Source organism: Aquarana catesbeiana, linkage group LG12 (genome assembly GCF_042186555.1).
Source record: "Aquarana catesbeiana isolate 2022-GZ linkage group LG12, ASM4218655v1, whole genome shotgun sequence".
Classification (NCBI taxonomy): domain Eukaryota; kingdom Metazoa; phylum Chordata; class Amphibia; order Anura; family Ranidae; genus Aquarana; species Aquarana catesbeiana.
This window is the reverse complement of record NC_133335.1, coordinates 200,470,167-200,495,229: the sequence shown is the minus strand read 5'-3', so window position 1 is coordinate 200,495,229 and position 25,063 is coordinate 200,470,167. Positions and strand designations below refer to the sequence as shown.

Here is a 25,063-nt window from a genome sequence, read left to right as displayed (position 1 = left end):
TTCAGGCTAGTGTTCAGTTGCTAACAGTATACCTGTGACTGCTACAGGCTTGCTATTGGTAACTGCCTTGTGTTAAACTTTATACCTTTGTGGCCTTGTCCTCTTTAAATATGGTTTTGTGTGCTTATTGGCAACTCTTCTTTTACTGAAGCCTTAAGTCTAGTCTTCTCAACAGTCAAGAGTGGAATGCCTCTAAACAAAAGCCTGAAGGTACTTAGACCAGCTATTCGCAACCTAGGTTTTCTCCAGAGCTTACTAGGGATGCGTTTTGCTGGCTCCCAACTGATGGTGCCTGCATAATTCTGAATCCAATGCCACTTGGCAGAGCCAGCAGCATACCACCAATGATAATTTTTTAGCTGTCTGAAAGGGTGGCATTCTGACTACCACTGTAATGCCCCGTACACACGGTCGGATTTTCTGATGGAAAATGTCCGATCGGAGCGTGTTGTCGGGAATTCCGACCGTGTGTGGGCTCCATCGGACATTTTCCATCGGATTTTCCGACACACAAAGTTGGAGAGCCGGAGATAAAATTTTCCGACAACAAAATCCGTTGTTGGAAATTCCGATCGTGTGTACACAAATCCGACGGACAAAGTGCCACACATGCTCAGAATAAATAAAGAGATGAAAGCTATTGGCCACTGCCCCATTTATAGTCCCGACGTACGTGTTTTATGTCACCGCGTTTAGAACGATCGGATTTTCCGACAACTTTGTGTGACCGTGTGTATGCAAGACAAGTTTGAGCCAACATCCGTCGGAAAAAATCCTAGGATTTTGTTGTCGGAATGTCCGAACAAAGTCCGACCGTGTGTACGGGGCATAAGGGTCATCATTCCTTCTGAATTCACTTATTTAATTTTAGTAAGGGTTCCCCAAGACCTGAAAATGATTTCAAGGGTTCATCTGGGGTAAAAAAAAGTTGAGTTAGGCCCTGTCTTTAGCTCTAGATATTATTAAAACCAGGAGTAATCCTCTAAATGTTTGGCATTAAAAAGCCAACCCTATCATGACAACCCTCTGTATGATACCAAACCGTATCCCTACTGCAAGAGGTCCTCACCTGGCTCCCTAATTACATCATGAGACCTGGCAATTGGCCGCTCTGGCACCCAAAGCTGCACCGTGGTAGAGGAGAATGTCAAAGCCCTGTAAAATTAACAAACAGAACTACAGGGAAGCAAAGGGAAGGTGAGTCTAAGCAATGGGTGGTGGCCAATTAAGTGAACCCATTGCTTGGCCCAGCATGAGCAAAGCACGAGTTCACTTCATGTATAAAAAAAAAATAAGTTGAAAGCAATTTGCTTTTCAAAAGAATGTTGGAATGTTTACCATGCAGAAAAAAAAGTGAGGGGAAGTTTTTTACAAGCAGACTGCAGGAATATTAATAAACCAGAATCATAGCGTCTCTGAAAACAAAGGAGGAACACACAGTAACAAGATCACAGGGTTCGATATCCTGGAGACTCAGCGCTTTATTCACTACAAGCCTTGCCTGTGTGCAGATGAAGAGAGATGCCTGTTAGCACAAGAGAGGTGGCAACAGGTGATGTCCTCAGATGATTAGACAGAAAGACAGAAGGCGGCCACAAAGGTAGAAGACGTCTTAAACCACATAAGTGAAAAAAAATAATCAAAGAGAAAACTGGAGTTTAAAGGTACTAATGTTCTACAGTTTCTATAGTCGTGATTTAGACAGACAAAAAGTATATAAAATCTTGTTCATTTTATTACAAAAAATTCCTTTTGATTATTTTTCTACAGATGTATAATTGGGATGCTGGTACTGAGCTTAAAGCTCTTTAAACATCTATATACATTATACATTATTACGCTTGAACCCCATAACGTGATTCTTTGCTAATATTACAACAGAGCTTTTTTTAGCTTGGCTTTTATTATTCTTTTACTGACTAACATAGCCTGACTTGACAAACCTAGACTAGTTTGTTTTCTTTTTATTTTGTCTTAAAGTGGAACCATATTTTACCCTAACTATATCTGAGCAACACAAGCTGAAAACCCCATTGATTCATTTTTAATATTCAAAGCAAACTCACCTATCTGAGTAAGGGCAAGGCCATCTTGAGTAAGGGCAGATGATTCATGTAGCATTTACTTCCTGGGATCCATCTGCCCTTAGCTCAGGCATGCAGACAGGAGGGTGTGCTTAGCTGAGAAAACACTTCCTCCCCTCCTCCAGATGAAAGAAAAAAAAATACCCATGAAGACTACTGGGATGTATGACATTATTTTGCCTTTGCCAGAAACCAGGAAGCAACTGATTATATGTAAAAAAAAAAAAATAATAATAATAATTAACACAAGTAAATATAATATACCTTCCTATCTATTTACTGAGGTTAGTAGCATAAGCATTAAAAAGAGGAAATGTTGATTAATAATGTTTAATTGCACTTTACCACTGGAGTCCCAGCCCGTAATTATTATTTTTATTATTAACGATTTATATGGCGCCAACAGTTTGCGCAGCGTTTTACAATGTAGAGGGGGGGACAGCACAATTACAGTACAGTTCAATACCCCTACATTCAGTTTTCAGTTCTGTGACAGTTTGACTGGCAATTATTCAGTCATTAAATTATTTTGTTTCAGTTTTGAGACAGATATAACTTTTTTTTACTTTCCATTATAAAACATATTAAAAAAGCCAGGACACTGTGAAACCTCCTCAAAAATGATCCCTTTTTAAAAAGTAAACACCCCAAGGTGATCTATTTTTTTTTTTTTTGCAACAATTATTTAGGAATGAAGAAACATGCCAATGTTGGAGTGATTAAAACGTGGAGCTTGGTAATGGTGCAATAAATACAGTGTATACAGGTCATACACAAATGGAAGGGAAGATGGAGGTAAACAGTCCATCAAAAAACACATCAGTGTGGATTCTTGTGATATACACCTCTCCAAGAGACTGCACCGCCACCACATAGAATGTGCGCTTACCAAAAGGCAAGCTTTTGGCTAAAATACCCAGCCAGGGCCTCTATCCGGAGGGATGTTGAATGTCCACAGGTATTGCAATTTGGGGCTATGCACCAAGTGACCAGGGAGACTCAAACATCAAGCCACCAGGGGGATAGCTTAGGCATTACCCAGATATGTAAAGAGACTCTCCATAGTGTAAAACGTACCTAAAGATTTATTAAAACTTTTAAAATTGCACTTACAGAAGTGATGTTTAAAACGGTCAAGAGAAAAACAGCCGCCTGGCTTGCGAACACCCGTCCACTGAGTAAAGCGCGATGACGTCAGCATGTCAAACCTCAACGTCTATAAACAGCACTGGGCAAATGACAGTCCATCACTCCACTGTTCATAAATGTAGGGTGGTAGTGTAGTGATTAATGACAGGTCAAGGAATTAAGGGAATAATCTTACTTAATGTTTTGTGATGCACTTACAAAAATACAAATGTATAACACTATACTATAATAATGAGATCTACAAGTTTATAGTATGAATCTAATGCCAAGCAGCTTTTCATCATTATTAAATGTTGCCTGGAAATATACTTTGCCTGAGTCTGGAAGGCTTGTAAAAGGGGCACCCTGATGACTTGATAGACAACTAGCGGGATGTGACTTTTCTCATTAATATAATTCTACAGGGCCTGATGTTTTTCATAGAACACTGTCTACCACCATCCCAGGTCAAACTCAGGACAGAAGACTCCTTTTGAGCTGCTCTTCAAGTCCCATGCAGAAACAGAAGAACTTTCCCTTAAATCTCCAGGCAGCAATATCACATCAAGTCGCTCACTGCGGGCACAGAAGACAGCTACTAGAGTCTCCCCTAAACCATGAAGATCTTCAAATGTATTGCACTTCACTGGTGATCAGGCCTAGAACTGCTTATCCTTGCAAGCTCTGTATGTATCCCAAGGCCTGCGATTATATATTCCTAATTCCACTCCTGGCTCCTTACGCCATTCCATCGATCTCAGATTCATAGCTGAACAAATGGCAGACTGTCCAAGCAGGATTGTTTGCAGTAGAAAAGTAAATGTTACTGACAGCAGTATAAGTTTAAGAAATAAAATCAGAGGCATCCAGATTGAAAGTTAGATTGCAGTTTCACGTTGGGTTCTTCACTGCAATTTCTTACAATGTCCCAGGTACATGAGTCAGCCATCTTTGAATTAAAGTGATTGTAAAGATAATTTTTTTTTTTTTTTTTTAAATAACAAACATGTCATACTTACCTCCACTGTGCAGCTCGTTTTGCACAGAGTGGCCCCGAACCTGCTCTTCTGGGGTCCCCCGGCGACTCTCGCGGCTCCTCCCCACATCTGATAACCCCCACGGAGAAGCGATTCCCTGAGGGGGTTACCTTGCACGCGCTCCCAAGTCCAGCATTCGGCGTCCATAGAGGCCAAATGCAGGACTCGGCCCCACACCCCAGCGCTCGCGTCATTGCATTTGATTGACAGCAGTGGGAGCCAATGGCTATGCTGCTATCAATCTATCCAATCAACAGCCGAGAACCCCGCGCAGACAGACAGCGCGTCCCCGTGGGTCAAGTTCAAGGGGTCAGGTAAGTAAAACAGGGGGCTGGGGGGCCGGTCACTGACAGGTGTTTTTTCACCTTAATGCATAGAATGCATTAAAGTGAAAAAAATACGAACCTTTACAACCCCTTTAACAGCCTGGTAAAGGTTCCCCTTTATCACCAGTGCTCCGTCTCTAAGGTTGGTTGCACATGTGGCGTCTACCTGCTGTGCCTCCAGTCCCAGCGAGGCTAGGCACAGCTCCTTAGCCTCCCTGGCTTAATAGATTGGAGGCACAGCAGGTAGACACCCCATGTGAAAGGCAACTAAAAAGTAAAAATAGCAAAATTCCTTGGGGAACTTTACAACTAGTCATGTTCCCCCAAGACAGGGAAAGAATACTGTCCTGCTTACATCTCCCAGGAGCCTGATTGGTTGCTGGTGAGGCCCCTCCCTCTTGCAGGCTGTTTGCTGTTGTAGAGGGATTACAGGAAGCTAATATATAGACCAAGTAAGGTACTTATACTAGCTGGATATTAAAATATATTTAGACTATAACTCCATCCAAAAATTAGATAAATCTTTAAAAAAAACAAGCTTTTGCTGCAATACTCACCTTTAATCCAGACATTTTTCCTGCAGTCCTTTTTTCAGTTGATAGATGTCCTCACTTTGATGGCCAGAATCATTCAACCCACTTCCTCTGAACCCAGCCTGCTCCTGGACAGTGAATGGAAAAGCAGCACAATGATGAGCTCACCTGTCACTCTGCTTTTCCTCCCATCAGTATGTAGAAAGATGTCATCTATTTTCTCCAGGGCAGGTGGCGCTCTTCTGCAGCGGCACTGCAGTTGGAGAGGAAGTGAAGATAGTTTCCTGAGTGACTGGGGAAGCTATCTTATTGGATGCTCCCACCCCATGTGACTCTGGTGGCCATCTTGGGTCAGGAACAGCCTTTTTAAGGCCCTGGTTCCCAGGTATGGCATGCATTTTGTGAGTTGGTAGAGTAGGGACAGGTACCCCTCCTGGTAGGTACAGAACTAGTGGCAGGGGAAGGTTCCTGAATAAGAGGGAAAGCGTAGGGCTCATTATTTCTTTAGACATCTTCTTGCTTCGGCACAAGACAGCCAGGCTGCCTTCTTCCCCTCTCAACAGGCGCTGTCAGTTCGACTGAGTCCTGCTCTCTACACGCTGTTGAAACCGGGAATGTTCCCAGTTGGGCTGCTCTCCCATTTGTGAACTGTCTTATTATTATTTCATTAGTTCTTTGTCACACTGGGACTGTGTGTGTTATTGCCGCTGCACCACACTGCACCCCACCTACAAGCATGCTTCACATGCACATGAACTGAATGGCTCCTTGTACTGCTTCTTCTTCTCATCCACCAGCCCTGCCTTACAGGGAATGGAAGAGCCTGATGTCAGGCCAAATTTTGGTACTTAAACTGCTTGCGAAAAAAAAATAAAAAATTTGAAGATGAAATAACAATTACAGATATATATTCTTGTGTGTCTTATATACCTGCCTAGAGTTCATCTTTAATGGTTACTAAACAGAAACATAACGGGATCAAATCTGTGTTTTTTTGTAGGATTCTGAGATTCCAAGAGAACAGTATAGCACAGCTCTAGACAAAAGAGGTCAGCAGATCACAACGCAGTGTAAACTTGATGTAGGAATCGACTTTACTAAATCCATATTAGATGAGGATGCGACTTTCATTCATGTTTTATCTGCTATAGAGAATGTGTTATTCCTGTCTGCCGCTGCTTACATCAGATGCAAGCCAAACTCAGCTGGATTAAGTCTTCCGTTGGATCACAGCCAGAGATCTTAGCAGGGGACAGTGTGACTGTGCTGTGACTCAGCCAGCATCTGGAGGACATCCAAAGAACTTGACCCTGTGCCAGAGTCCTCTTCCCGGGCACAACACACACACAGGTAGAACCGCACAGAGCACTTGTCTCTTCCAGCTATACGTTTCTATTAAATGCTTTCAAAATGACACTGTTCCAGCTTTATGACTCCAATCAGGCTGAGGTATCACTGCCAACAGGACTTTTATTCCCAAACCTACAAAGACTGCTTCTAAAAGAGACACACACTATGACTCTGTGTAAAATACAGATACACACCACTCTGTGTATAATATAGATACACACCACTCTGTGTATAATACAGATACACACCACTCTGTGTATAATATAGATACACACCACTCTGTGTATAATATAGATACACACCACTCTGTGTATAATACAGATACACACACCGCTCTGTGTATAATACAGATACACACACCGCTCTGTGTATAATACAGATACACACACCACTCTGTGTATAATACAGATACACACACCGCTCTGTGTATAATACAGATACACACACCGCTCTGTGTATAATACAGATACACACCGCTCTGTGTATAATACAGATACACACCGCTCTGTGTATAATACAGATACACACCACTCTGTGTATAATACAGATACACACCACTCTGTATATAATACAGATACACACCACTCTGTGTATAATACAGATACACACCACTCTGTGTATAATACAGATACAAACCACCATGTGTATCTGTATTGGGGCTTATTTTACAAAATGCTGGATTGGCTTGAAGGTCCTCCATCTTTAAAGACTGTAAGTATGTTTTATCCCTCATCTGGAGTCTGCTAGTCCATTGGTGTCCTGGGCTCCAATCCTCTTTCCAGTAGTGTTGACTGAGAGTCACTGAACTCTGATTCTTGCAAAGAAAAGTGACTAGAGCCCATGTGTACACATCACTCCACAATTATTGATGACTACACCCTAAGGTTAAATGAGGGACCACACTGACTCTGAGGGACCTCATGTGGTTTGGGGGTCAGGGGGTGATACATACAGATATACACCACTCTGTGTATAAAACAGATACACACTGCTCTTTGTTGAATACATGTAGCCACCCTGCCTTAAGCAGGAGTGTCTATATAAATTTTGAATTTGCTAGGCTGTACTCAGCTTAAGCTAAATTTCTTGGGCTTTCCTGGGCTTTGGTTATTGCTTGTGGGAGGCTGCACTAATCATAGTTAGAAATATTGATGTCCCCTGGCCAACCACTAGGAGGTTAACTGACAGTGATGTGGGCTGGGTGCGGTTAGAAGTTTTTAGGAATGGCCTTCAGAAGCCTTCTACTGGATTTGCTGCCTGAGGAGGGATGTAGGTGGTTGTTAAATCCTCTCAGGTTTGATCTAAGTAGGGTGACCATGTGCCTAAATAGAGGCCTAGGCTTGAAGCCTAGTATGCTGAACATGACCATCAAATCACCAAGGAGAAACTGCAGCCTTACTGAGGAACCTGAGATGCTAGGTGAAGCTTTGTCCTCGACTGAGGTGTGGTGGCCTCTCCCCAAGGAGTTGGTAGCTGAATCAGTCATGGGGCTGATATTACTGAATGTCAGGTTGGCTTGAAGGTCCTCTACGTTTAAAGACTTTAAGTATGTTTTATCCCTCATCTGGAGTTTGCTAGTCCATGAATGTCCTTTGCTCCAACCCTCTTTCCATGAGTGTTGAGTGAGAGTCACCAAGCTCCATTTCTTGCAAAGAAGAGTGACTGGAGCCCATGTGTGCACATCGCTCAACAATTACCAATGACTACACGGGGGGTGAAATGAGGGACCACATGACTTTGAGGGACCTCATGTGGTTTGGGGGTCAGAGGGTGCTACATACAGATACACACCGCTCTGTTTATAATACAGATACACACCGCTCTGTATATAATACAGATACACACACCGCTTTGTGTTTAATACAGATACACACCGCTCTGTATATAATACAGATACACACACCGCTCTGTGTATAATACAGATACCTACACCGCTCTGTGTATAATACAGATACACACCGCTCTGTGTATAATACAGATACACACCACTCTGTGTATAATATAGATACACACTGCTCTGTATATAATACAGATACACACCACTCTGTGTATAATATAGATACACACCGCTCTGTGTATAATACAGATACACACCGCTCTGTGTATAATACAGATACACACCGCTCTGTGTATAATACAGATACACACCGCTCTGTGTATAATACAGATACACACCGCTCTGTGTATAATACAGATACACACCGCTCTGTATATAATACAGATACACACCGCTCTGTATATAATACAGATACACACCGCTCTGTATATAATAAAGATACTCACCGCTCTGTGTATAATACATATACACACCGCTCTGTATATAATACAGATACACACCGCTCTGTATATAATATAGATACACACCGCTCTGTGTATAATACAGATATACACCACTCTGTATACAGTATAATACAGATATATAGCGCCAATATAACCTGCTGTGTGTATATAGCAGGCACACACTGTTGTCCTGACAAGTCATACTGCGTGACACCCTTTAGAAAGGGCGCAGATTCCCAGAAGCCTTGGCTAACACAGGAACTTGGCGAATTGTGCTGCTGAATTAATTAGCATGAAATTGGAAGCAATTACCATAATAATGAAGTGGAATATTTAACTACCTGAGGAGGGAGGGCAGTGGAGAAGCGGATATTTACCAAAAAGAGATTAGAAGAGGTAATTTGTGTTAATACAAGTCAACAATGATTTAACCTCTTTTCTGCAAAAAAAATATCATAAAACAGGGCATCTATATTCCGGTCTTCTGTCGATTACTGTGTTACTTTGGTGGGACTTTATCTAAAGAAAGAGCAGGTGATTGTCTGAAAAATAATATTTTAAGTTCCTAGCAAGGTAGGACCACTAAAGCTGAACCCAAAGTGGTAGTAAACCATGGCAAGTAGAAAAAAAAAAATCTCCTGCAAGGCAATGACATAATGTGCACATGCCAGGCCTTTAGACCGTATGCGTGGTGACGTCACTGGCTGCATCCAGTGTGAATATCTCCTAAACACCGCAAGTTTAGGAGATATTCACTGTACCTACAGGTAAGCTTTATTATACGCTTACCTGTAAGTACAATTTAGAAAAAAAGAGTTTACTACCGCTTTAGAATCGGCCAGAGATGGTGCAATTTTCTTTTCTGCAACCATGGCATACAGGAAAGAAAATATCTTGATTCCCCCATCAACACAGTCAGTACTGATGGGGAAATTCCTTCCGCGGAGCTATTGTGATCTCCTGGCAGTGGGGGATGGGTCATGGATGGAGCCATCCCTGCCAGGAGAACACACAGTGATTAATGTTTAGCGGCTGAAAAATTCAACATGCTGGTTGTACCCAAGTCGATCAATGGATAGACTTGGGGTACAATCAGCCTGCCCATACATGGTTCGAATTCTGGCTAGGCCCTGCTGAACCGAATAAGATTTGAACCGTTTATGGCCGGAATAAGGCTTAAAGTGGTTTTAAAGGCTGAAGGTCTTGTTAGCTTCATGATTTCTATGCATGAAGCTAACAAAACCTCATGTGTGCCACTCTCTGCACAGCCTGAGCCCCCCTCTCGATCCAGCGATGTGCATGGGAGCCTCGGCTGTCCTGGGACTCGCTCTCCTCATTGGCTAAGACAGCAGTGGGAGCCATTGGTTTCCACTGCTGTCAATCACAGATAGTGAGCCAATGAGGAGAGAGCAGGGGGTGTGGCCAAGCTCTATGTGTCTTATGAATGCATAGAGCAGGACTTGGGAGTTTGCACGCACCTGTGCCCCCATAGCCAACAGCTTGTTATTGGGGGCACTGGTCATGGGGGAGGAGCCAGGAGGATCAGGGCTGTTCTGTGCAAAACTATTGCACAGAGCAGGTAAGTATAGAATGTTTATTTTTAACCCTTAATACCACTTAATACGTAGATTAAATACATATATAGTTTTTTTATCTGTCAAAGAATTTGTATATTTGTCCATCCAGTCCTGGGATGGTATTCTCATATAGAATCAGCAACCCAAGTTAAAGTGTATCTATAGCCTGAATCCTACTCTCTGCAGAGCTCAGTGAGGAGAGCTCTGAGATCTGATTGGACAGAAGAGACACACCCCATTTGCACAGCACACAGGAAAGGAGCTGAGGCTGTCAATCAACTGGAGATCCCTCCCCTGTCACCTTTTTTCTCTTGGTGTCAGGAAAACTTGTCAGAAGTGACTCAAGCGATAGTAGAGGAATGAAGCAGAAAACAGAAATGACACTGGTTTGAGGCAAATACACACTATAGAGGGATATGCTTTGTTCATATTTCATGTCTGAGGTTTACAACCACTTTAAGACCTGGTTCACACTGGTTTGATATGTGCCCATGTCGCATGACAAGTCACGCCCCATTAAGTGCAATGGAACCGCTCTAATAGGAGCGACTTGAGTCGCCCCAACTTAGAAAAAGGTTCCTGCACTACTTTTGGTGCGACTCCAGCTTGACTTACATTGACGTCTGTTAAAAAAGTCGTAAGCAAGTTGTGCCAAAGTCACGCTGGGACGTCAGCTTCAAAGTCGTGTGAAAGTCACGCGACTTTGAAGTCGCTCCAGTGTCTAAAGCTGACATTTAGGTATTACAATTTTTTACATAGTTACATTGTTACCAATGTAAGTATGTACAGTATGTGCCATACCTGTGGGATCCCTGTGGAAGGTGGAAATCACTGTAGTAGTCTCTACTACTACTAGAGTGATCCCTGCTAGATTCTGGGCCCCATAATGAGCAACTGCCCATCTGTTTAGTGAACACAGGGGTTCGCCCACTCCGCATGGGCACCATTCATAAAATGCTTTTCATTGTCTCAGTGAAATGTGACATCCCTGCCCATCCAATTAACAAATATTTTGCATCTATTGAGTAAATGCAAAGTGTTCCCCAAATGGCACCCATGCCGAGTATGTGACCTTCTGTGTTCACAATGCAGCAATGCAGCAGCTCAGCACAGGATCCAAAAGCTAATGGAGATCTGGCACTTCTACCTTCCATGGGGATCTCACAGGTATGGCACATACATACTTACATTGATCCAAACTGGATCAATGTAACCATGCAAAAATGGCCATACCTAAATGTCACCTTTAAATGGTAAACGAAATACAATTTCAGCTGCATCCATCTGCAGGATGTCATGATGATGTTGACATAAGGTTTACACTGATGGTTATCTCAGCTTGAGCTATTTTTCATCATACAAGTTTGAATGGCCCAGGATTTTGACAGATATATGCAGTGGCGTCTCCAGCTTTCATATTTAGGTGGGACACATAAGGAGACAGGGACAAAAGTAGGGGGGCTAACCATAAAACGCAATTATAGATATATATTTCAAAAATAAAATGCACTCCAGTGGTCATCAATGCAGACTGATCAGTGCCCTTCAATGCAGCCTCACCAGTGCCCATCAATGCAGCCTCACCAGTGCCCAATAATACAGCCTGATCATTGCCCATCTTTGCAGCCTCACAAGTGCCCATCAATGCAGCCTCACCAGTGCCCAATAATGCAGCCGGATCAGTGCCCATCAATGCAGCCTCATCAGTGCCCATTAATGCAGCCTGATCAGTGCCCATCTATGCATCCTCACTAGTGTCCATCAATGCAGCCTCACCAGTGCCCATCAATGCAGCCGGATAAGTGCCCATCAGTGCAACCTCACCAGTGCCCATCAATGCAGCCTTCCCAGTGTCCATCAATGCAGCCTCACAAGTGCCCATCAAAGCAGCCTGATCAGTGTCCATCTTTGCAGCCTCACTGGTTCCTATCAATGTAGCATCACCAATGCCCATCAATGCAGCCTCACCAGTGCCCATCAGCTCAACCTCATCAGTGCCCATCAATGCAGCCTCGCCAGTGCCCATCAGCTCAGCCTCATCAGTGCCCATCAATGCAGCCTCACCAGTGCCCATCAGCTCAGCCTCACCAGTGCCCATCAATGCAGCCTCACCAGTGCATGGTGATTAAAGAGGGAAGTCGGGGGGGGGGGGGGGGGGCGAGCGTCGCCAGATTACACAGAGCAGGCATCTCCTACTTAAAAAAGGGACCTTGCTTCATGGTTGGCAATTAATCCCTAGATACTGGAAAAATACCTCCCCTCCAAACCTTTTAGAGTGGGTAAGTGAGATCAGTGATATCATGCTTATGGAGGAGATGCAAGCCAAAGCCCAGGATAAATGAGACAATATCTCTACTACCTGGAGTATCTGGAGGCATTACTCCGCGTCAGAGAGATTAAAACATAGAATCTCTTCGATAGGAACTCCCTGTGAGCCCCACCAAAACAACATCTAGAATTCCTGCTCGTGCCTTCCCTTGAACAGAGATTGCTGTATCTCCCCCACCCTCTTTTCCATATATTCTTTTCTTATTTTTTATGTTTTTCCTTTTTCCTTACCATCTATCTCTATCTTATCTACACCTCTAACTCGGTTGAACATAATTTCATTTTGGAACTACCAGTATTCTAGTTCCTTATATGTGAACATTATTACCACTCAATGTCATTCAAAGTTGTCATGAGTGTACACCAATGTTTGTGCACCCAGAAGTTCTGGACATTATTATCCACATACTTCCCTATTATTGTGTTGATAACAAAACTTACAGCGTAAATGACACATAATGTGGTTCCCCCATCCCAGATACAGTCTGCTCCCATTGGGGTGTCTGGGTTGGCGGGAACCGCGTATAGAACGCAATAAGTTCATTACGCCAAATTAAATGGTATTGACTTGTCTTCCACGTATTCATGTATGCTGTATAGAATACTTTGTTAACAATTATACAACCTGAGTTCAATATGCCAGCTTGCCTTTGGGGGGGACCTCAAAGCATCCTCCCCATGTTGAGGGCATGTGGCCTGGTATGGTTCAGGAGGGGAGGCGCTCTCTCTTGCCCCCCCTTTTCCTGCGGCCTGCCAGGTTGCGTGCTCAGATAAGGGTCTGGTAACGGTTTTGGGGGGCCCCTACGCCATTTTTTTTCCATTTTGGCCCAGGGTTCCCCTTAATATCCATACCAGACCTGAAGGGCCTGGTATGGATTTTGGGGGGACCCCCACGCAATTTTTTTTTAAAATTCGGGTGCAGGGTTCCCCTTAATATCCATACCAGACCCAAAATGCCTGGTAATGGACTGGTGGGGGGGGGGCTATGCCATTTTTTTCAATGATTTTCATCTCTATTGCTGCTACCCGATAATACATTACAGCCGCAAGCATTTTTAAATTACATTTTTTCCTTTAGAGATGTCATTTTGCTGTGGTACTGTTCTAAACACGGAAAAAATGCACTACTTTACAGGCATACTAAGGACACCCCCCAGGCATGATATTTAAAGGAATATTTCATTTTTATTGTTTCACTTTAAGCATTATTAAAATCACTGCTTCTGAAAAAACGGCTGTTTTTTAAACTTTTTTTTGCATTGATACATGTCCCCAGGGGCAGGACCCAGGTCCCCAAACACTTTTTATGGCAATAACTTGCATATAAGCCTTTAAAATGAGCACTTTTGGTTTTTCATATTTGTGTCCCATAGACTTTAATGACGTTCTGCGGCTTCCGAATTTGCCGAGAACGCCTCATATTGTTCGCTGTTCAGCGAACAGGTGAACACCCGATGTTCGAGTCGAACTTACGTTCGACTCAAACATCGGGCTCATCCCTAGTAGAGACATCCCCAAAAAGACTTGCAGCTGTAATTGTAGTGAAAGGTGGTTCTACAAAGTATTGACTCAGGGGGGCTGATTACAAATGCACGCCACACTTTTCACATATTTATTTGCAAAAAATTGTAAAAAAACATTTATCATTTTCCTTCCACTTCACAATTATGTGCCACTTTGTGTTGGTCTATCACATAAAATCCCAATAAAATACATTTACGTTTTTGGTTGTAACATGACAAAATGTGGAAAATCTCAAGGGGTATGAATACTTTTTCAAGGCACTGTAGTTATTTTGACAATAGTGTGTCATGGGTCATGACAAGTGGGAATTTCAGTGACAGGTCCACCTTAAAATAAAGCCTCTAATTTTGCAACTAGAGGAGGTCAGGGCATCTTTGCATTGGCTTCACCCAAAATGACATAGTTGACAAAGAATTTAAAAGATACAGCTGAAATGTGACACATGTCAAAAATCAGTTTTGAATAAAATATGCAAAAATAAAAATTACAAGTAAAAATATTGAGTCCCTTTAAACTCCACAGGCTGGCCGATCCAGCCTCTAAACCGGTGAGAATTAGACTGCAAGCTCTGCAGGCCAGGCAGAACAAAATTTGCATTAAATGCCCTCAGGAAATGACAGACACCAGCAATTTGCTGGCTAATGGAGTTCGCAGCCTCTGTTCTTCATCTGCCTGCGATGGCTTCTCAGAAAAAGCTTGTCCTGACAGCTAAACCAGCAGCCGTCAGCCCCCGGCAATTTATTCCACTGCGAGGTCACCCTGGCGTTCAAGACAGATCTGAGGGCCCAGCCTACTCTGCAACAGGCTTTTATCCACTGAACTGTACCACTCCCCAGCCCACCCCTACCCCCAAATGTCATGCCTGCTGCAACGTTTCCTATGTGTGCCCACCTTGAAGGGGTTAATTTTAATAAGCGTAACGCCACAAGCAAAACATTAGGTTATTATTTGATAATGTAATTGCTTCTTCAAATGTTAAAGTGTTATCACAGAATTATCACTAACTAGAGATGTCAAGAAGATCCGTTGCTGGCAATCCACCGGAATACATTTTTTTTGATAGGTAGAATACACAAGAAGATTTCATATTAGACACCCACTCAGCGGAAAGGCTGGCACCTTCTGTCAAAAAGAGGTCTACAAGGCTGACTAATACGCTTATGGCACTACTGATCTTGAGGGGTGAAAAACACTTATATGGCATATATAGAGAAACGTATACATTGTGACATCGTAAAAAAAAAAGTGGACCTATTATTAAAGTTTCAATCTTCATGCTAATCAATAGGGGACTTCAGCATTAACAACAGTACATTTTTTAGTATTTTTTTCTTGCCTGAATATAAATGCCGCTTAGAGCATCGTCATGTCATTTCCAGCTTAGCAAGTATGATATGATTACTAAAGGGCATTGTGGGTGTTTAAAGTGACATTAAAGATCCGTTTTTTGTTTTTTTTTCTTTAAATAACAAACATGTCATACTTACCTCCACTGTGCAGCTCGTTTTGCACAAAGTGGCCCCGAACCTGCTATTCTGGGGTCCCTCGGCTCCTCACCACATCAGATAACCCCCTGGGAGAAGCGCTCTCCCGGGGGGGTTACCTTGCGGGTGCGCTCCCGAGTCCAGCATTCGGAATCCATAGAGGCTGAATGCAGAACTTGGCCCCGCCCCGCGGGCGCCCACGTCATTGGATTTGATTGACAGCAGCGGGAGCCAATGGCTGCGCTGCTATCAATCTATCCAATCAAGAGCCAAGAACCCCCGGGCAGAGAGAGAACGTGTTCCCGTGGGTCAAGATCCAGGGTTCAGGTAAGTAAAACGAGGGGGGGGGGGCATAGGATGCATTAAGGTGAAAAAATACAAACCTTTACAACCCCTTTAACATCATTAGAGATTGCTGTATAATTTCTCTATTAATTTGTCGCCATTTATCAATGTTCAGTCTCTTTCCAGTTCCCCTGCCTCTACAGTCCATCTCCACCATGTACCTATTACTGCTGCTTAATATACGGCAACGCATTTAACTTTCTCCAAATACACACTCTATTATGACACGGACCTTTCCCCCCAAGCCAAGTTTCTCATTCCTTCCAGATACTCAGTCCATTAGTACTTCACACTCTTCCAAAACACACTATATTGTCAAAAGTATTGGGACACCTGCCTTTACACGCATATAAACTTTAATGGCATCCCAGTATTACTCCGTAGGGTTCAATATTGAGTTGGCCCACCCTTTGCAGCTATAACAGCTTCAACTCTTCTGGGAAGGATGTCCACAAGGTTTAGGAGTGTGTCTATGGGAATGTTTGATCATTCTTTCAGAAGCGCATTTGTGAGGTCAGGCCCTGATGTTGGAGGAGATGGCCTCAATATATGATAATAAATAATAATAATGATAATAAAGCAGCAGAAAAAATGTTCACAAACACAAATAAACAGCAGCTGAACACTCCAGGTCAATTTACATCACCCCAGATGAATAAAGTACAAATTAGTGCAGCGCTAATAAAGAAGTTCACATAGGAAAGCACACAAGATTCCAGATAAAGTGAAGATGTGCCTTTAAAACCAATGAACTCCATGCCAGAAGTGTGTAACCTCCACCATAGACACTTATAGCCGCTCACCTCAACACCAGAACCTCTGAATTAAGGGTCACATAGGCTTTCCCATAAATGGTGTATATCCACGAGCGTAGTTTAACTAGTATTCCTGGTGTCAATCACATGGTATAGCCAGATTTGCTCATACAAGGAAATCCCATCAGAATGGCTTGCATGCAGATATCACCAATATCCTGAGATATGGGAATAAATAGGAAACATATAGTGCTCTCTGCTAAAAAGCATTTAATCAAAATAAAAAATAATTACACTTACAAAGAAGGCACTTCAAATAAGTGGCATCATACTAGCGCTCGTACATAAAATACATGGAGACGGCCGTGGGTGACGTCACGTAGCTCCTTCCCGGAGGAGAAGGCCTGGCTCGCAGTCTGTGCTCTAATTCATCGCAAAGGTGTTCTGTTGGGTTGAAGTCAGGACTGTGCAGGCCATTTAAGTTCCTCCACCTGAAACTCGCTCACCCACACTATATTTCCAAAAAGTATTGGGCCACCACTCCAAATCATTTGGTGGAGGGGGGATTATGGTTTGGGGTTGTTTTTCAGGTGTTGGGCTTGGCCTTCTCTTCCAACATCAGTACCTGATGCCTGTCCACTCCTAAACTTTGTGGACAGCATTCCCAGAATAGTTGAAGCTGTTATAGCTGCAAAGGGTGGACCAACTCAATATTGAACCCTATGGAATAAGACTGGGATGCCATTGAAGTTCATGTGTGTGGAAAGGCAGGTGTCCCAATACTTTTGACAGTATAGTGTTTACATTTCATTTTCACAGATACCTCTCATTACTTTTGAATGAACTCAAACAATTTTAAATAAGGGACTTTAAAGGTGGGTGGTCTCTCAAAGGAACATTGCAGCCAATTTAAAAACAATCAGCTTTATTCCATAATTGTATTTTGTAAAAAAACAACTCTGAAGTGGCATATAAACCCCTTATTTTCAATTAAAGCAAATAACATGATTGTTTAGAACTCTATACAGAACATCAACCCCATAGTGAATAAAAATACAAAACACATAGTCCCAACACTTATAATACGGCACCAAATATTTAACTATCTCAATTTGGACTAATATAGTGTTGATATAAAGCCATGAATATTCCAGAGTTAGCTCAACGCATTTCACCCTATGTTCTGTCAGTTCCAACCAGGTGACCAGCATGCCCACCCATTTCCAAATCGTGCCTTAAACCTAGCTAAGGCAGCCATCCCCATAGTGGGGTTATTCACTTCATCATAGAAAGTAATCCTTACTGCTTTTCTCCAAGGGTGTACTGTAGAGCCATGTGTCAAATATTACAAATCCCCAGGGGCCTCAGCTCTCACCCTGGTCCCCCAAATACAGAATACAAAGCTACGACTAAGGCTATTGCCGAAACGCGTCAGCTTTATTGTTTTATTGTCACTCTGATGTACCAATAAACGACACTTCAAGGATTACAGTTTGCCGTCTCTCCTTATTACTACAGAATACCAAAGACTGACACCTTCCCTAGGATGTTTTGGCTGTCCGGGCGTAGATTTAAGGGTAGCTTGGTCTAAGGCCAAGGAATCCCCACTCCTAAGGTGGAACAAAGGGAGAGGAGAAAAATAGGGGACACTGTGGACTTCTTCTGGTGCATAAGGAAGACAGAATAAAAATATCTTTACCAAATTTTATTAAAATATATGAAGTTAAAATACATACAAACATAAAGATTAAAATTGTATATTTTATATCGAAGGCTCCTCAAAGGCTAAACAATACCATGATTGGTACATGGGGGGGTCCCTCGTACCAGATTGTTGCTGCCTCTACACGTTTCACGCGGAAACAACCCACTTCCTCAGGAGGAATGCAGGTATAATTAAAACATTTGGAGCGAAAGAAGAGAGCCTCAAATTCTAACTATTGGTAGCATGTATATTACAGTAGTAAGCTACATAGTTTGGAAGGTCCTTCAAATAATTCATGGTTAACATCCTAAAAGAGGATTGCACATTTTCCCAAAAGCATGTATGCTTAAAACCCCATTTCAATTCCACAAATAATTTTACTGGGGCTTAGTCATTAGGTCTAAGCTCTTATCCAATAGGTCTATATCCACCTTACCAATAATGTCTGCCCCAGTGCTCCAGGTGAGATGTAATATCTAGCTTTTCCTAATACATAGACCATAATGACATACACCTATCACTATCAAACACAGTCCATTATTATGCATATTTCCAATCTCTTCCTAATTCTTAGTCCATTATGAGATGTACTCTCTAGCTTCTTGTAATACGCGGTCCATCATGACATACACCTATCGTTATTCATGCTCAGTCCTGTTCATTAGTCCATTACGAGATATACTCTCTGGCTTCTCCTATTTCATAGTCCATCATGACATACACCATTCCCTATTCTTGCACAGTGACCTATTACACGTGCTTCCAATCTCTAATACAAAGTCCATTATGAGATGTACTGTTTAGCTTCTCCCAATATGCAGTCCATCACGACATACATCTACCTCTACTCATAGACAACAATTTGACATTTTTTATTAATTTAATCTTAAACACAGCTCATTGTGATAGCCCCTCAATTGCTACAAGATGTATTCTTCAGCTTCTCCTAATAAGCAGTCCATCATGACATACGCCTCATACATAGTCCATTGTTACGTGTTCTTCTAATCTCTTCCTAATACTAAGTCTATTATGAGATGTACTCTCTAGATTCTCCTAATACAAAGTCCATAATGACATACACCTATCTCTATTGAATTAATTGTATGTATACAAAGGAGCATGGGGGAGCTCATGTCCAGAATAGGGATGGTATTGACCTAGCCCTAAATGATCCATAATGGCTTACAAGTGATATGGTACAGAAATATTTAAACAGAATAAAGATGAATAAAGCACCTGGACTAGATGGCATCCACCCACGGATCCTAAAAGAATTGAGCTCTTTCATTTCAAAGCCATTGTATCTAATTTTTAGGGACCCGTTGACTGGAATAGTACCACTGGATTGGCGTAGGGACAATGTGGTGCCTATATTTAAAAAGGGTCAAAGGCTTTACCAAGTAACTATAGACCTGTTAGTTTAACTTCTATAGTCGGAAAGACACTGGGGAGCGTATTAAAAGACCACATAGATACCTTTTTGCTAGAAAAACAAGACATTTAAGCAATGGGGGAATCCATAGTGGAGAAGGATCTGGGGGTTTTGGTAGATCAAAAGCTTAATAATAACATGCAATGCCAAGCTGCGGTTTTTAAAGCGAGAAAAGTCCTTTCTTGTATTAAGAGAGGTATGGACTCCAGAGAGAGAGAGATATCATTTTGCCCCCGAACAAATCATTAGTATGACCTCATCTGGAATATGCAGTTCAGTTTTGGGCACCAATTCACAAACAGGATATCGGGGAACTGGAGAAAGTGCAGAGAAGGGCAACCAAACTGATAAGAGTCATGGAGGAGCTCGGCTCTGAGAAGAGGAGATTGAGGGGGGGGGGGGGGTATGATCAACATGTACAAAATACATAAGTGGTCGATATAGTGAACTTGGTGTAGAATTATTCACTTTAGGGTCTTCACAGAGAACAGGGGGGCACTCTTTACCTCTGTAGGAAAAGTAATTTAATTTACAAATACGGAAAGGCTTCTTCACACTAAGAGCGGTGAAAATGTGGAATAGACTCCCTAAAAAGCTGGTTCTGGCCAGGTCAGTAGGTTGTTTTAAGAAAGGCCTGGATTCTTTCCTAAATGTACATAATATAGCTGGATATTATCATTTCTAGGTAAAACTGATCCAGGGAATATCCAATTGCCTCTTGGGGGATCAGGAAGGATTTTTTTTTCTCCTGCTGGAGCAAATTGGATCCTGCTTTATTGGGTTTTTTTGCCTTCTTCTTTACCAACTGTGGGTATTTGATAGTGAATATGGGGGTTTTCTATTTGTCTGTGTTGTGTTGTTGTTTTTTTCTTTGGGTTGAACTGAATGGACTTGTGTATTTTTTTTTGCAACCAAATTAAAGTGGTTGTAAACCCTCATATATACCCAGTGAAGTGAACAGCCTCAGATGATACACAGATATTAAAAACAAATACCTCTACAGAGGTTTTACTTGTTTATCTGCAGTCTTCTCTTCTCAACACCCTTTCAAAATGACAAAAAAATGTTAAAATCTTTCTACATCTGTCAGGAGAGAAGGGGGTGGAAAGGATGCAGTAACACTGTGAGCTTAGCTCTGAGGAAGGGGGTGTGCCCCCGAAATGCATCAGGTTTTACCCCTTTTTGATGTCTTATGGCACATGTGTCCGCACCATTCAACTTTGTGTGGTTTTATGGCTCATTGAGAGTTGCAACTTTGTGAGTATCCATTTTTTACTGATTTTACCATCCAATAAATGTTTTTGATAATGCACTAGGTGTGCGCGCCTTCCATTTTGTTTTGTCTTAACAGTGTAACAGAAGAACTGTGTTCTGAATAGGCAAACTGTCTATTGAGCTCCCCCCTCTCCCCTCCTGACACAAATGTATCTCATGCATAGGGAAAACTTCTCAGAAGTGACTCAGAGGAACAAAGCACAAGAGAGAAACGACATTTGGAGCTTTGGATAGAGATAAGTTAACACTACAGATATATGTGCTTTGCTCAGATTCCTTGACTGAGGTTTACAACCCCTTTAACTGTTATATGTATGTCTTACAGTCCATTATGATATATACTTCAACTCTCCTCCTAATGCACGGTCTATTATGCCATCCACTTACTACCTCCTAATACGCAGCCCATAACCTGACTCCCCTACCCCGTACACAGTCCATTCTGACATACTTCCGCTAGCATTCAGTCCATAATGCCGTGTACCTCTCACTCCCTCCTAATACACAGTTTCCACCTTTCTGGAGTCGGTACAAAGAATCCCCATTATACTCGTCAGCAGATTAGTCTTAATTGGATTGCGAATTAGAAGGGGCTTTGTGCTCGGCAGAGTTAATTAAGAGCTTGTTACCATTTTTCTGTGGCAGAGTCATCTGTTTTGAAGGGAGGGAGGAAAAATTTCGGAGTCTGAATTTGCAATTCCTCCCCGCATAATATGCGCAGATTACACACTCAGTGGAAGAAGTACATATTATGTGCGCAGAGCTTTATATAGATCGCAAATTAGATATGCACACAAACATAAAACACAAATGTAAATGCGGGGCCGTAGGTCTAGTTCTGTTCGAGCAACTTCTCTGCCTGAGGGGTTTAATTGGTGCCAATCTTCGGAAACAAAGACGGCTTCGAATTTGGAGTAGATACAAAATCAACAGAAGGGCTATAGGAGCACATCTTATACACCTGTCTCTTTTTGCACTCTGCCACGCTATTTAATCTTCATCTTGCGTTACAACAAAGCCTAACAGGAAGCCTAAAATATTATCTAACAATGAGCTACGTTCATAAAAATTGCAGCAAAGCCAAACGGAGGTGTCCACAGAAAACCCTGCTGTTATTTCTGAGCACAGGTTAGAGAATAAGGGTCCATTGACTTGTTTGCGATGCATTTATGAACATGTGCTAGCTAATGTGCATTAGGGCAGCCCAATCAAATAGAACGAGTTGCCAACACTTCCTAAGGTGCTTTAAAAAGCACATGGCCCTTTTTTCCTTAAGCAATGCACCATACTACCATACGTTTTGGCGCACTACAACAAAGGTGCGTTGGGGCACCATTCAAAATGAATGGCACTGCAATGCAGGTTACTTGCGCTATCGCAACACAAAAGTGTAAAGCAAGCAACGAATTGGTTACTAGAAGAAGCATCCTTTTTTTCTCAGATCTCTAATTCTGGGTATTTTTCACAGCACTGAAATACACAGTTTTCTAAGATCTGTATATCCTGTCTTTAAATCCTAAAGAGAATTTACTGTGGCTTTGCATATATTTTCTTGATTCATTACTGTCGGAATTAAAAAAAATATAATTAAAGAAAATATTTTTCTTTTTTTTTAAGTATTTAGATATACTTTAAAAAAATATATATTTTTTTTAGCTTTGGATAGTATAGGAAATGTTGGAACTTGGAAGCCTTTTGTTCAAGTTTTCTTGTTGGGAGGTTCAACTTCTCTATTTGTTCTACTGACCACCGTTACCATAAAGGAAATCAAATATTTTACAGTTGTCAACAGAACAGGCAGAAGGGGGAAATCTTCCAATTGGCAAATCTGTCTATATGGGGATTTCTCCTCACTTTGGGGGATTTCCTCGCATTTCCTATAGTGTTTCTGAGACAGGAAGTAAAGGAAAAATGCTCCAATGGCAGAAAAATACCCCCCCCCAAAAAAACAAAAAAAAACAAAAAAAAAACCCCTGACAAATCTATTAACAATTCCGAACTTATTATTCAGAAATCTATTTCTCCATAGCTCCTGTTTAAATAAATAAAATATGTTCTAAAAACAAGTTTACAGAACTCAATAGCTCAAGTGAATTAAAGCAGTGACATCTCCCCTCCCTTCAGAGGGCCACAATTCAGGGAGATTGGCTGCTTCAATGAAGGAAGTAGGAATCTTTCCTCGAAAAATTTTGAGGAAATTTTGAGTTCATGTGCTTGAGAGGCAGAACATCACAATACTTTTGACAGTATAGTGTTTACACAGTGCCTTAAAAAAGTATTCATACCCCTTGGAATTTTCCACATTTTGTCATGTTGCAACCAAAAACGTAAATATATTTTATTGGTATTTTATATGATAGACCAACACAAAGTGGCAAATAATTGTGAAGTGGAAAGAAAATGATAAATGGTTTTCAAAATCTTTTACAAATAAATATGTGAAAAGTGTGGCGTGCATTTATATTCAGCCCCCTTTACTCTGATACCCCTAACTAAATTCTAGTGGAACCAATTGCCTTCCGAAGTCAGCTTATTACTAAATAGAGTCCACCTGTATGTAATTTTATCTCAGTATAAATACAGCTGTTCTGTGAAGCCCTTAGAGGTTTGTTAGAGGACCTTAGTGAACAAACAGCATCATGAAGGCCAAGGAACACATCAGACAGGTCAGGGATAAAGTTGTGGAGAAGTTTAAAGCAGGGTTAGGTTATAAAAAAATATCCCAAACTTTAAACATATCACAGAGCACTGTTCAATCCATCACCGAAAATGAAAGAGAATGCAAACCTACCAAGACATGGCCGTCCACCTAAACTGACAGGCCGGGCAAAGAGAGCATTAATCAGAGAAGCAGCCGAGAGGCCCATGGTAACTCTAATGAAGCTGCAGAGATCCACAGCTCAGGTAGGAGAATCTGTCTACAGGACAACTATTAGTCATGCACTCCACAAATCTGGCCTTTATGGAAGAGTGGCAAGAAGAAAGCCATTGTTGAAAGAAAGCCATAAGAAGTCCATTTTGCGAGAAGCCATGTGGAGGACACAGCAAACATGTGGAAGAAGGTGCTCTGGTTAGATGAGACCAAAATTTTACCTTTTGGCCTAAAAGCAAAATGCTATTGCCCCGTACACACGGTCGGACTTTGTTCGGACATTCGACAACGAATCCTACAACGGAATCCTTTTTCCGATTGATGTTGGCTCAAACTTGTCTTGCATACACACGGTCACACAAAGTTGTTGGAAAATCCGATCGTTCTAAACGCGGTGACGTAAAACACGTACTCGGTACTATAAACGGGGGCAGTGGCCAATAGCTTTCATCTCTTTATTTATTCTGAGCATGCGTGGCACTTTGTACGTCGGATTTGTGTACACACGAACGGAATTTCTGACAACGGATTTTGTTGTCGGAAAATTTTATATCCTGCTCTCAAACTTTGTGTGTCGGAAAATCCGATGGAAAATGTGTGATGGAGCATACACACGGTCAGAATTTCCGACAACAAGGTCCTATTACACATTTTCCATCGGAAAATCCGACCGTGTGTACAGGGAATAAGTGTGGTGGAAAACTAACACTGCACATCATCCTGAACACACCATCCCCACGTTAAACATGGTGGTGGCAGCATCATGTTGTGGGGATGCTTCTCTTCAGCAGGGACAGGGAAGCTGGTCAGAGTTGACGAGAAGATGGATGGAGCCAAATACAGGGCAATCTTAGACGAAAACCTGTTAGAGTCTGCAAAAGAATTGAGACTGGGGCGGAGGTTCACCTTCCAGCAGGACAATGACCCTAAACATACAGCCAGAGCTACAATGGAATGGTTTAAATCAAAGCATAATAATGTGTTAGAATGGCCCAAAGTCCAGACCTAAATCCAAATGAGAATCT

At 42.0% G+C, this 25,063-nt stretch overlaps 1 protein-coding gene and 1 long non-coding RNA gene across 15 annotated transcripts in view; one reads left to right on the top strand and one right to left on the bottom strand.

The window, feature by feature from the left end:
* Positions 1–25,063, bottom strand: part of PTPRT (protein tyrosine phosphatase receptor type T) — a 645,628-nt gene that overhangs the window by 536,603 nt on the left and 83,962 nt on the right. The window lies entirely within an intron of this gene.
* LOC141113420 (uncharacterized) overlaps positions 1,032–25,063 on the top strand; it is a 223,444-nt gene continuing 199,412 nt past the window's right edge. The window contains exons 1-2 of one of the 2 annotated variants that reach the window (XR_012236773.1): positions 1,032–1,664; positions 6,109–6,519. This is a non-coding gene — a long non-coding RNA (uncharacterized lncRNA). Of the gene's footprint in view, positions 1,665–6,108; positions 6,520–25,063 lie in introns of those variants that run through there. The other variant, XR_012236774.1, reaches the window with a different exon arrangement.